Raw genomic sequence first — 11,401 nt, 5'->3', positions numbered from 1 at the left:
TCTGCCTCTAAGTCGGTCCAATCCAACTCGTGCAATGGATCCGGCTCATACTTCCGAAACATACTAATATGAAACAGATCATGAACCCCGTAAAGTTATGGCGGCAAGGCCAAATGATAAGCTACTTCTCCAATCAGCTTAAGGATCTCAAAAGGCCTAATAAATCTAGGAGACAATTTCACACTCTTCCCAAACCTCATCAAACCCCTTTTAAGTGATATCTTGAAGAAGACATGATCTCCTACCTCAAAAGACAAAGGTCTCTTCCTACGGTCGACATAATTTTTCTGTCGACTCTGGACCGTAACCAACCTCTTACGGATAAGTGAGACTTTCACCATCGTTTCCTGGACTAACTTCGGACCCAACATTGGTGCATCACCCACTTCAGCCCAACACACAGGGGATCTACACAGTTGACCATATAAGGCCTTAAACGGTGCCATGCCAATACTTGACTGGAAGCTATTATTGTAGGCGAACTCCACTAAGGGTAAGTGCCTTTCCCACAACCCCTTAAAGTCAAGAACACGACCCCGAAGCATATCCTCTAGAATCTGAATGGTACGCTCTAACTACTCGTCAGTCTGAGGATGACGCACATGCTAAAAGTCAACCTTATGCCCAAGGCACTCTATATGCTCTGCCACAAATCAACCCGTAAAACACGGATCTCTATTTGAAACAATCGTCACTGGGACCTCGTGCAACCTCACTATGTCCCTAATATAAAGGTCGGCAAGATAATTCACCAAGTCACTTGCGTACATAAGTATAAAGTACGCCGACTTGGGAAACCAGTCAACTATCACCCAAATCTCGTCACTACCTTGTTGAGCCCTAGGAAAACCCATAATGAAATCCATCATGACATGCTCTCACTTCTATTTGGCTATAAGCAAGGGTTGCAACAAACCCCCTGGCCTCTGATGTTCGGTCTTTACTTGTTGACAAGTAAAGCACCTCGATACAAATACGGCCACATTCTTCTTCATTTCGCTCCACAAAAACTGGCGACTAACATCATGATACATCTTTGTGCCTCCCAGATGCACCGCAAGGCGTGAATGGTGATACTCTCGAAGTACTTCTCAACAAGACTCCGGCATGAAAAGACAATCACGGTATCTAACACTTGAGTCGGGATACACATTCAAGCCTTTCTCTACCTTTCCACTAGAGATCTTTTCCCAGAGGGTTTCTACCTCAAGATCACCCTTCTGCACTTCTATCACTCGGTTCACAAGTGTAGGTTGTGCCACTACTGAAAACAAGGCTATGGACTCCACGGACTTACTAAGATACAAGTCAAACTCACCAATAGCACCCAACATCTCCTATTCCCGAATGGCAATACTAGCCACATTACCAATGGATTTTCTACTCAAGGCATTGACCACAACATTGGCCTTTCCTAGATGATAATGTAACTCAAAATCATAATCTTCTATAAACTCTATCTACCTTCTCTATCTCAAATTTAGTTTCTTCTGTGTAAATAGACATTTCAGACTCAAGTGATCAGAAAACACCTCAAACTTCTCACCATACAAGTAATGCCTCCAAATCTTTAAGGCAAAGATCATCGCCGCTAACTCTAGGTCATGAGTAGGGTAGTTTCTCTCATGTGTTTTCAACTGTCGCAAGCCATACCTTCCCCTCTTGCATTAATACATAACCCAAACCTTCCCGTGAACCATCACAATACACCGAATAGCCAAGGCCTCTGTAACAAGCCCGCGGGGGACCTCGCTACAGCTCGGACTCGATTTTGTAGTCACGGTTCTAAGTCTGAACCAAAGGGTCCAAATCCGACAAATCGTTTTGAGAAAAAACAGATTTTTTGAAAGAAGTGCCAAACATGGACTGCTTTGCCAGATACAGAGTCGCCACCTAAATGTTTTTTAATGGGAAATTTAGGAAACCCTGACTCGGTGCCAAAGGCCACGTGTCCGTCATCACCAAAGTTGCCTCGGCTCGGGAACTTGGGTACGATTGGGGAAGGTCACTTCGTGAGCACCCCCGCTCGCCCGGTCAGAGACCGGCCTCTACTAACCATGATATTTATTTTTGAAAACTTTGTGTGTTCTTATTCCGGTTATTAGCCTAGGTTACTATGTGATGCACACAGCATATAAGTATAGACCGGGTCGCCCGAATTGGAACAAAACATTTCATGCTTGTTTATTTGAAAATGGTTTGATGATGCTACTCGCAAGTAGGCTAAGACGTGGATTTTCCACCCTCAGGTGGGCTTAGAAAAATGTGATTTTGCCACTATCTAGTGGGCTTAAAACTCACAGTCAATGATTTGTTCCAATTTAAACAACCCGACCTTCACCCACAGGCATTCAGGCAGTGATATCACATAAGCACATAGCCTCATGGTAAGCATGCTATCATGGCAGTCACTAACACGTATGCAAGGATGCTAAAGCATAAAACTCACCGAGTACTCCTAGCCAAAACAGAAACTCATTAGAACTCATGCATGAATCCTAAGTATACAGAAATGCCTAATGCAACACATGCAAAAATGCAACTATAGCAGGCTCGGCTACTCTAAACATGGCATATGGAATGCTACAACTATCATGTATTCAATTTGGAATTGAAAGTACAATGCAGTTAGTATGATGCGCCGAGCCCGGTGCATGCAATACAGATGAATGATGCAAACATGCTGTCATACTGTATGCTAATTTAAACATGCCCTAATCTAACCATCAAAAGCGGATAAATAAAAGGGAGAAAGACGTGGGGTTGGAAGACATACAACACACACACGCACACTTATTATAGTTGTGCCCTCGCGCAGAGGGTCCGAATAAATATACAGTCCCAAATGAAAGAATAGTACAGTCCTGAATATTACAGTCCGAATAATATACAAATTCCTAATTAATTAATGAATTAACTAAGAAAGCTTAATAAAACTGGCATGCAAGCCAGGGACTGCCTTGCTTCTGATGGATGATGCATGTCCGGGTTGTCTCGCGCGGAAATCCACCGGGATGCCCCAATTAGCCTCTGTTTAGCAGTTATTCTTGGAAAGCGTGCCGAGCTCCGAAAAGTTGCTGATTCTTCATTTTGCTGCAACAGAGAGCAGGAAAGGGGCATAGCAATGTATTTCTCAAATATATGCATGCCTCGATCCTCGTGCCACCAATCACGCATACCGAGGCATGATGGCCGAGGAGTCGAAATGCACAATTCAATATAGGATGAATGCACATAAAAACACAGCTAAAACCTAACTCCATCATGGATAATCCGGAGTGTCGGTGACTGGGGAATTGAGACGCGTTCCGTCACTCGGAGTACGAAACGCACCTCGTTTCCCGTGCCCAGGCTAACTCCTATCCCGAACACGATGCAATATGCATGATATGCATGAATGCAACTAAGATACAACCTAGAATGCACTATGCTATGAAAATGAGATGTCTCGAAATGCGTGCACACAGGCACGCAAACCGAGAAAATGACAGAATGCGATCTAAGCTACAACCTAGTATGCACTATGCTGTAAAAAAGAGATGCCTCGAAATGCGTGCACACGGGCACGCAAACCGAGGCAATGGCATATGCAATGTAAATGACATGGAAATATGATATGGGCTTATACCAATATGGGAGAGCCTCAGCCACACTCACATAGGATGCCGATGGATGAAAATGAAGTGCCTCGAAATGCGTGCACACGGGCACGCAAACCGAGGCAATGGTATACGCAATGCAATGGCATAGAAATGGCATATAGAATGCGACATGGACTTATACTAACATGAGAGAGCCTCAGCCACACTCACATAAGAGGCCGATGAATGAAAATGAAGTGCCTCGAAATGCGTGCACACGGGCACGCAAACCGAGACAATGGCATACGCAATGCAAATGGCATGGAATGGCATATAGAATGCAACATGGACTTACACTAACATGAGAGAGCCTCAGCCACACTCACATAAGAGGCCGATGAATGAAAATGAAGTGCCTCGAAATGCGTGCACACGGGCACGCAAACCGAGACAATGGCATATAGAATGCAACATGGACTTATACTAACATGAGAGAGCCTCAGCCACACTCACATAAGAGGCCAATAGATGAAAATGAAGTGCCTCGAAATGCGTGCACACGGGCACGCAAACCGAGGCAATGGCATATGCAATGCAATGGCATGGAAATGTGATATGGGATGCAACATGGACTTATACTAACATGAGAGAGCCTCAGCCACACTCACATAAGAGGCCGATAGATGAAAATGAAGTGCCTCGAAATGCGTGCACACGGGCACGCAAACCGAGGCAATGGCATATGCAATGCAATGGCATGGAAATGTGATATGGGCTTATACCAACATGAGAGAGCCTCAGCCACACTCACATAGGATGTCGGTAGATGAAAATGAAGTGCCTCGAAATGCGTGCACACGGGCACGCAAACCGAGGCGATGGTAAAATGCGATGTGATGACATGAAATGGAAAGCAATCATTCTAATAGAATTTCAGCACTAAAATATGGGGGAAAACAGTCCCGAAATGAGGCGAAATGACACTAAATGCATGAAATTGTCCCGAAATGCGAATTTAGGCACCCAAAATGGCCTATAGCTATGCCAAACATGCACAATATGGACATGTAATGCAAAGACAGAAGCTAGGCAGTCCCAAAAAAGGCACTTTCACAGTTATAAACATGGCCAAACAGCAAGCATAGGTAGGGCAAAAATGGCATGCAAGAATAGGGGCCAAGAGAGGGGTAATGAAGCAAGTGATATAAGAAAAATCCAAACTGAAAAATTTCCTTCTACAATATTGAAGAGGGACCAAAAATATGAATGTTTACAGTATATGGAAAACCTCAAATCAATATACAAACATGCTAAAAAAAGGGCACAAGATTGAGGCTCAAAAGGTGCTATAACATGAAGTATACAAAATAATCACCAAACAGAAAAAAAATGTTAATGAAACATGAAGTATAGGCCAAAATAAGGCCATCTCTAGGCCTGTAAAATGGCCAAAAACAAAAGCATGGTAGGCTAACAAAACATGCAAGAATGGGGAATAAAAGAGAGATATAACATGAAGTGGCATATGGAGGTCCCAAACCATGAAAGGACCTAAATGAAACATGAAGAATGGACCAAAATAAGCACTTTTTCAGAACTGTAAAATGGCCAAAAACAAAAGCATGGTAGGCTGCCATTGCATGCAAAAATGGGACCAAAAGGGGAGTATAAAGGTAAGTACAATATGGAAGTCCCAAATGGTGTTGAGCCCTTCTTCAATGTTGAAGAGGGGCTCAAAATAAGCCTAATATCAGTTTATAACATGCTCAAAAACAGATTACTCAGGGCCAAAAATAGCATGCAAGGTTATGACATATAAGAGGATCAATGAAGCAAGTGCATCATGGAGGGCTCAAACAGGGTTGAGCCCTTAATGAAAAGTGAAGATGAGCTCAAAAGAGGGCCCCTTTCATTTAGGGCCGGAGCTTGAAACGAAAAGCATATAGGGCTTACAAATGGATCAAGAAAAAGGGTCAAAAGAGGAGAAATGTCACTTACCCTTGAAGACCAAAGCTTTTGTTGCTTCTTGGACCAATTTGCAGCTCCTTTAGCCTTTGAGAAGCTCTCCTTGTTTCTGGAAATGAAGTGGTGATGGTAGAGCTTGGTGGTGATGAAGAACACAAGGTATAGGACTTAAGGTTTTTTAGGAAAATGAGAAGGATGGAGGGAGATATGGCTCTTGAGACTTGAAGAACAATTTTTCCAACCCTTGAATGTGATATAGCTTGCTAGTTATAAGGGCCAAAAAGGGGGTGTAAAGGTGGGGGAAAAGGAGGGCAACTTTCCCCCACAAAATATCCCCCGGATATTGATATTTTCTGGGGGATAAAGCTATACAGCTGTAAAGTGAACAGTGCAAGGAACTCGGCCGGCCACACCTCCTAGCCGGCCGGCTAGGGGTCAAAAGGGTCAAGCAGATTTAGTGGCCGGCCACCATTTTTTAGGGTCCTCCCATGTGTGTACATCACAAATATGTGGTTCAAAGTTCAAGAATGTGGGTCCAAGGGGTTCAACATTAGCCCAGAAAGAGGGGTTCAAAAGGGTCAAATGGAATTACTGGCCGGCCACCATTTTTTAGGGTCCTCCCAAGTGTGTACATCACAAATATGTGGTTTGTGTTTGAAGAAAATGGCCCCAAGGTGTTCAACATTAGCCCGGAAGGAGGGGTTCAAAAGGGTCAAATTGAATTACTGGCCGGCCACCATTTTTTAGGGTCCTCCCAAGTGTGTACATCACAAATATGTGGTTCAAACTTCAAGAATGTGACCCCAAGGTGTTCAACATTAGCCCGGAAGTGCAAAAAACGGGCGCCGGAGGGCGTCGGAGGATGTATAACTGGTTGCTGCAACAATTACTGGCCTCCCACCCTTTAGTGACCTTCTTAGTGATAAAACAGAGGTACCTTCCAAAAATGAACGAAAACCGTTGCAAAATGAATGTTCGGGGGCCAAAACACGCAGTTCGGGGTCCCGAAAATGGGCTGTTAAGCACCGAAAGTGGCATTCGGCCACGAAGTGGGTTTCTCAGAACCCAGTGTCCCTCAAAAGGGAGAAAATAGGAAGTATGCCAAAAATCAGAGCAAACGGAGACGGTTAGGCGGTCCCGAACCGAGGCACACGGCCTGACGGCTCCGAAAACCGGAAACCGGACTCCGAAATGGGAAAAATGGCCTACGGCCACCAAATGTAGCCCACGGCCACTTAGAGATGGTCTATGGGACCTCTCCCTCCCCTCAGGAAAAGAAACAAAGAAAACCGAGCCTGGTTCACAAACCGAGGGAAAGCATAAAAGAGGGTTCGGAAGTCCGGAGGCAGGGCTCACGGCCGCAACTCTGAAACTTCTGAACGAGCACATTATGCAACATCACTAAGCGCTCAATCAGTGACGTCTGAGTCTTAAGGTCGGTCAAAAATGGGGTGTCTACAGTTGCCCCTCTTTGACAGAACTCGGAAGTCACAAGTGACGGGAGTGAATGTCAAAGCCCAGAGACGACCCATTTTTTACAAGGCCGAAGACTTAGACAAAGCAGACAAGATAGACAAAGATGTGCCCGCAAGCAGGGGCAAAATGCAAATGATATGCAAAGGGCCGGAGGTAACCCAAAGATCATGCAAATGCAGCAAGCTGTAATGAGGCAAATATTCGCAAATAGATGCAACAGTTTTAAGCAAGAATGCAAAGCAACAACTACATTTCATGCAGTTAAGAAATGCGGAGGATTATTCAATCCCCGCCACGTCTCACACGGAGAAGATACGATACCTGCGCGATTCGTCTGGTCGCACCAGCCTCAATTGAACCGTACATACAATATCGTGCCTGCAAAAGAGAGAAATTGCAACAGGAACAATATGCTACCAACATACATTTAATGTGATTCCGAAAGTTCGACACACGCAGCGCCGGTGAGTGAATGCATCGCAGTGCAAGAGTGGAACATGGGTGACAACGTATGCTCAAACATAGAGGTATGCCAATGTCAAGAAATGTGCATAAGAATGTGAGTATGCTCATGGGAATGCAAGTTATGTGCATGATAGTACAAAGCGAGCATGAATCAGGGCACCCGTTTGTCATGAAATAACGAGTACGGAAACGCGTGTTTCGGCGAAGGTAACTCGATCACGGCCTCCGATCCGCTTCCCGGAAAGGCTACAACTCATTCAAAAAGGATATACTTCGATTTCGATGAATGATGATGAGACATATGTCAGAGCTTGAAGCTGAAGTCCCGGCGGAGCTATTTCGCGACCGGAAGTGTACTTTTCTTAAACTTTTTCAGGTCCCGGGAACTCCGATCTTCCTCAAAATTTGCAGAGAGCTAGGTGAGCCTGTGAGGGACATGGCCGGCCGTTTATCTTCCCAAGGGGAGGTGGCCAACCGGTTTTCCAAAAAGCAAATAGCTGGCCGGCCAGTTTTCCAAAAAGGAAATGGCTGGCCGGCTAGAAAAAGTGGCCGGCCGGCCATATGCCCAAATCCGAGGGCATTTTGGTATTTTCACCTCCTTTTTGATGCTCCTTCAATCCAAGAGTTGGGGCCTATATAATGCAGCCGAGATCCCTTCCTTTCTTGCCTCCTACAACACTTTCTTCTCCAGATCTGAGTTCCTTACGCGTTTTCCAACGCCCCACGCAAGTTGTTTTCGCAAAAACATTCTGTTTCAAGCACTTTGAAGCGATTAAATTTCGATTTCGGAGCTTCTTTTCTCATTTTCGCCACTTGAGGTAAGTTTGTCTCAATATTTGGAAGGTTTTCTCGGGAGTTGACTTTTGTTGACTTTTTCATTTCCCGAGAGTTGACTTTTGTTGACTTTTTCCAATTTTGGCTCATTTTCGCTCATTTTTGCTCCTTTTGCAGATTCTTTGAAAATGGCGGGCAATTCTCCCCACGGCGGAGGCTTTCCAGGTGCCGGGGATGATTTTGATCCCATGACTCTACCCCCGAGGACCCGACCTTTTATTCCCGGGAGGTACAATCCGCCAGCACACGTCCTCCCTCGTGCCGTCTTCCGTCACTTCACTAGCTTTGACGAGCGAGCGCCCGGGGATCTGCTTCTCCGAGAGCCAGAGCATGACCTCTCTCATGAGGCCCGAGAGGTATTTACTTCATTCTGCAATTTCCGTACATTTCAGCACCTTTGCCATGCTTGAACACGCAGTTTAGCTTACGACATAGTACTTTGCTTGCATCCTGAACACGTAGTTTCAACACTCGAATTTCTGAACACTCGGCTCATTAATTAATTGCGAACGCACAGTACACATTAGTTAAGAGGTGATCACACGGCTCAAACACTGATTTGTCGAACACACAGCCCGAATTCGAAAGTGAACACACAGCCCACACTTTAAATTTTCTGAACACACAGCCCAGACTAGAATAGTGAACACACAGCCCACGCTAATTGAAATTCGAACACGCAGCCCAAACTTCAAATTTTCTGAACACGCAGCCCAGGTTAGAATAGTGAACACGCAGCCCACGCTAGTTGAAATTCGAACACGCAGCCCAAACTTCAAATTTTCTGAACACGCAGCCCAGATTAAATAGTGAACACGCAGCCCACACTGATAGAAAGTTGAACACGCAGCCCAAACTTCAAATTTTCTGAACACGCAGCCCAGGTTAGAATAGTGAACACGCAGCCCACGCTAGTTGAAATTCGAACACGCAACCCAAACTTCAAATTTTCTGAACACGCAGCCCAGATTAAATAGTGAACACGCAGCCCACACTGATAGAAAGTTGAACACGCAGCCCAAACTTCAAATTTTCTGAACACGCAGCCCAGGTTAGAATAGTGAACACGCAGCCCACGCTAGTTGAAATTCGAACACGCAGCCCAAACTTCAAATTTTCTGAACACGCAGCCCAGATTAAATAGTGAACACGCAGCCCACACTGATAGAAAGTTGAACACGCAGCCCAAACTTCAAATTTTCTGAACACGCAGCCCAGGTTAGAATAGTGAACACGCAGCCCACGCTAGTTGAAATTCGAACACACAGCCCAAACTTCAAATTTTCTGAACACGCAGCCCAGATTAAATAGTGAACACGCAGCCCACACTGATAGAAAGTTGAACACACAGCCCAAACTTCAAATTTTCTGAACACGCAGCCCAGGTTAGAATAGTGAACACGCAGCCCACGCTAGTTGAAATTCGAACACGCAACCCAAACTTAAAATTTTCTGAACACGCAGCCCAGGTTAGAATAGTGAACACGCAGCCCACGCTAGTTGAAATTCGAACACGCAGTCGAAACTTCAAATTTTCTGAACACGCAGCCCAGATTAAATAGTGAACACGCAGCCCACACTGATAGAAAGTTGAACACGCAGCCCAAACTTCAAATTTTCTGAACACGCAGCCCAGGTTAGAATAGTGAACACGCAGCCCACGCTAGTTGAAATTCGAACACGCAGCCCAAACTTCAAATTTTCTGAACACGCAGCCCAGATTAAATAGTGAACACGCAGCCCAAACTTCAAATTTTCTAAACACGCAGCCCAGGTTAGAATAGTGAACACGCAGCCCACGCTAGTTGAAATTCGAACACGCAGCCCAAACTTAAAATTTTCTGAACATGCAGCCCAGGTTAGAATAGTGAACACGCAGCCCACACTAGTTGAAAGTTGATTATACTGAACACACAGTTCGTACACTTCACTTCTGAACACACGGCTACTTCATTTTATTTGTATGCAGCTTATTTCACTTCATCGGCACATAGCCCATCCCATTCCATTGGCGCGCAGCCCAGTTCATTTCATTGGCACACAGCCCATTTCATTTCATCGGCACACAGCCCATTTCATTTCATCGGCACACAGCCCATTTCACTTCATCGACACACAGCCCATTTCATTTCATCGGCACACAGCCCATTTCATTTCATCGGCACACATCCCATTTCATTATTGACACATGTATTCATTCTGAATGCAGGTTGGTTCCCGCAGCGTACGGGGGTATGGCTCCACCGCCGCACGGGACTGGTACGCTGAGCTCCCGGAGGCCGTCCGAGATTTGGTAGACTTGGCAGGATTCGGGGCTTTCTGCGTTGGGTTGTCCCGTTGCTCTGCCAGGAGGACTCTGATGGCAGCCTTGGTAGAGAGATGGTGGGACACCACCAACTCCTTTCATTTCTCTGCTACCGGGGACATGACCATGACGCCCCTAGACTTCGCTGTGTTGACTGGCTTGGACATAGGAGGTTGGCCCATCCCCTATGATGAGGATATGGGCGAGTGGGAGGCCGCTTGGATGTATCTATTGGGGGCTCGCCCGCCCGTTGACAGGGTTTCTGGGAGAGTCCGATACACTTGGTTCTCTTCCCACTTCCGGCGGGCGGAGATGGTGCCCGAGACTCCTGAGGAGACGGAGCAGTACGCCCGTGGTTTCCTTATGTTCCTCTTCGGGACTACTCTGTTCGCCGATAGAGGGAACACAGTCGGGCTATACCTACTGAGCGCTCTGGTTGACCTATCACAGGTCCATCGATATAACTGGGGTGGCGCCGGCCTGGCTACCCTTTACTTTTATATGAGCGCGACCTCCCGCGGGCGGGGAGATTTACTTGGCGGCTACTGGAGAGCCTGGGAGGTACTTTTCTGTCCCCTTGATTTACATTTCTGCTCTTCATTACTTGTACATTTCACACACAGCGCACTTTTACAGTCTGTATTTTGCTCTCAGTATTTCGTACTTACATTCTGCACTGCTTTTCTCAGCTATGGGTCTATGTATACTTCCCAGCATTAGCCCCAGAGTTGGAGGTGGCAGGGCTCCCCATGACCCCATACTCACTAGTGTTCGA

Source organism: Camellia sinensis, chromosome 8, assembly GCF_055761805.1.
Source record: "Camellia sinensis isolate YWXY chromosome 8, ASM5576180v1, whole genome shotgun sequence".
NCBI classification, from domain to species: Eukaryota; Viridiplantae; Streptophyta; class Magnoliopsida; order Ericales; family Theaceae; genus Camellia; species Camellia sinensis.
The sequence above is the reverse complement of the archived record's forward strand: the minus strand, read 5'-3'. Positions refer to the sequence as shown.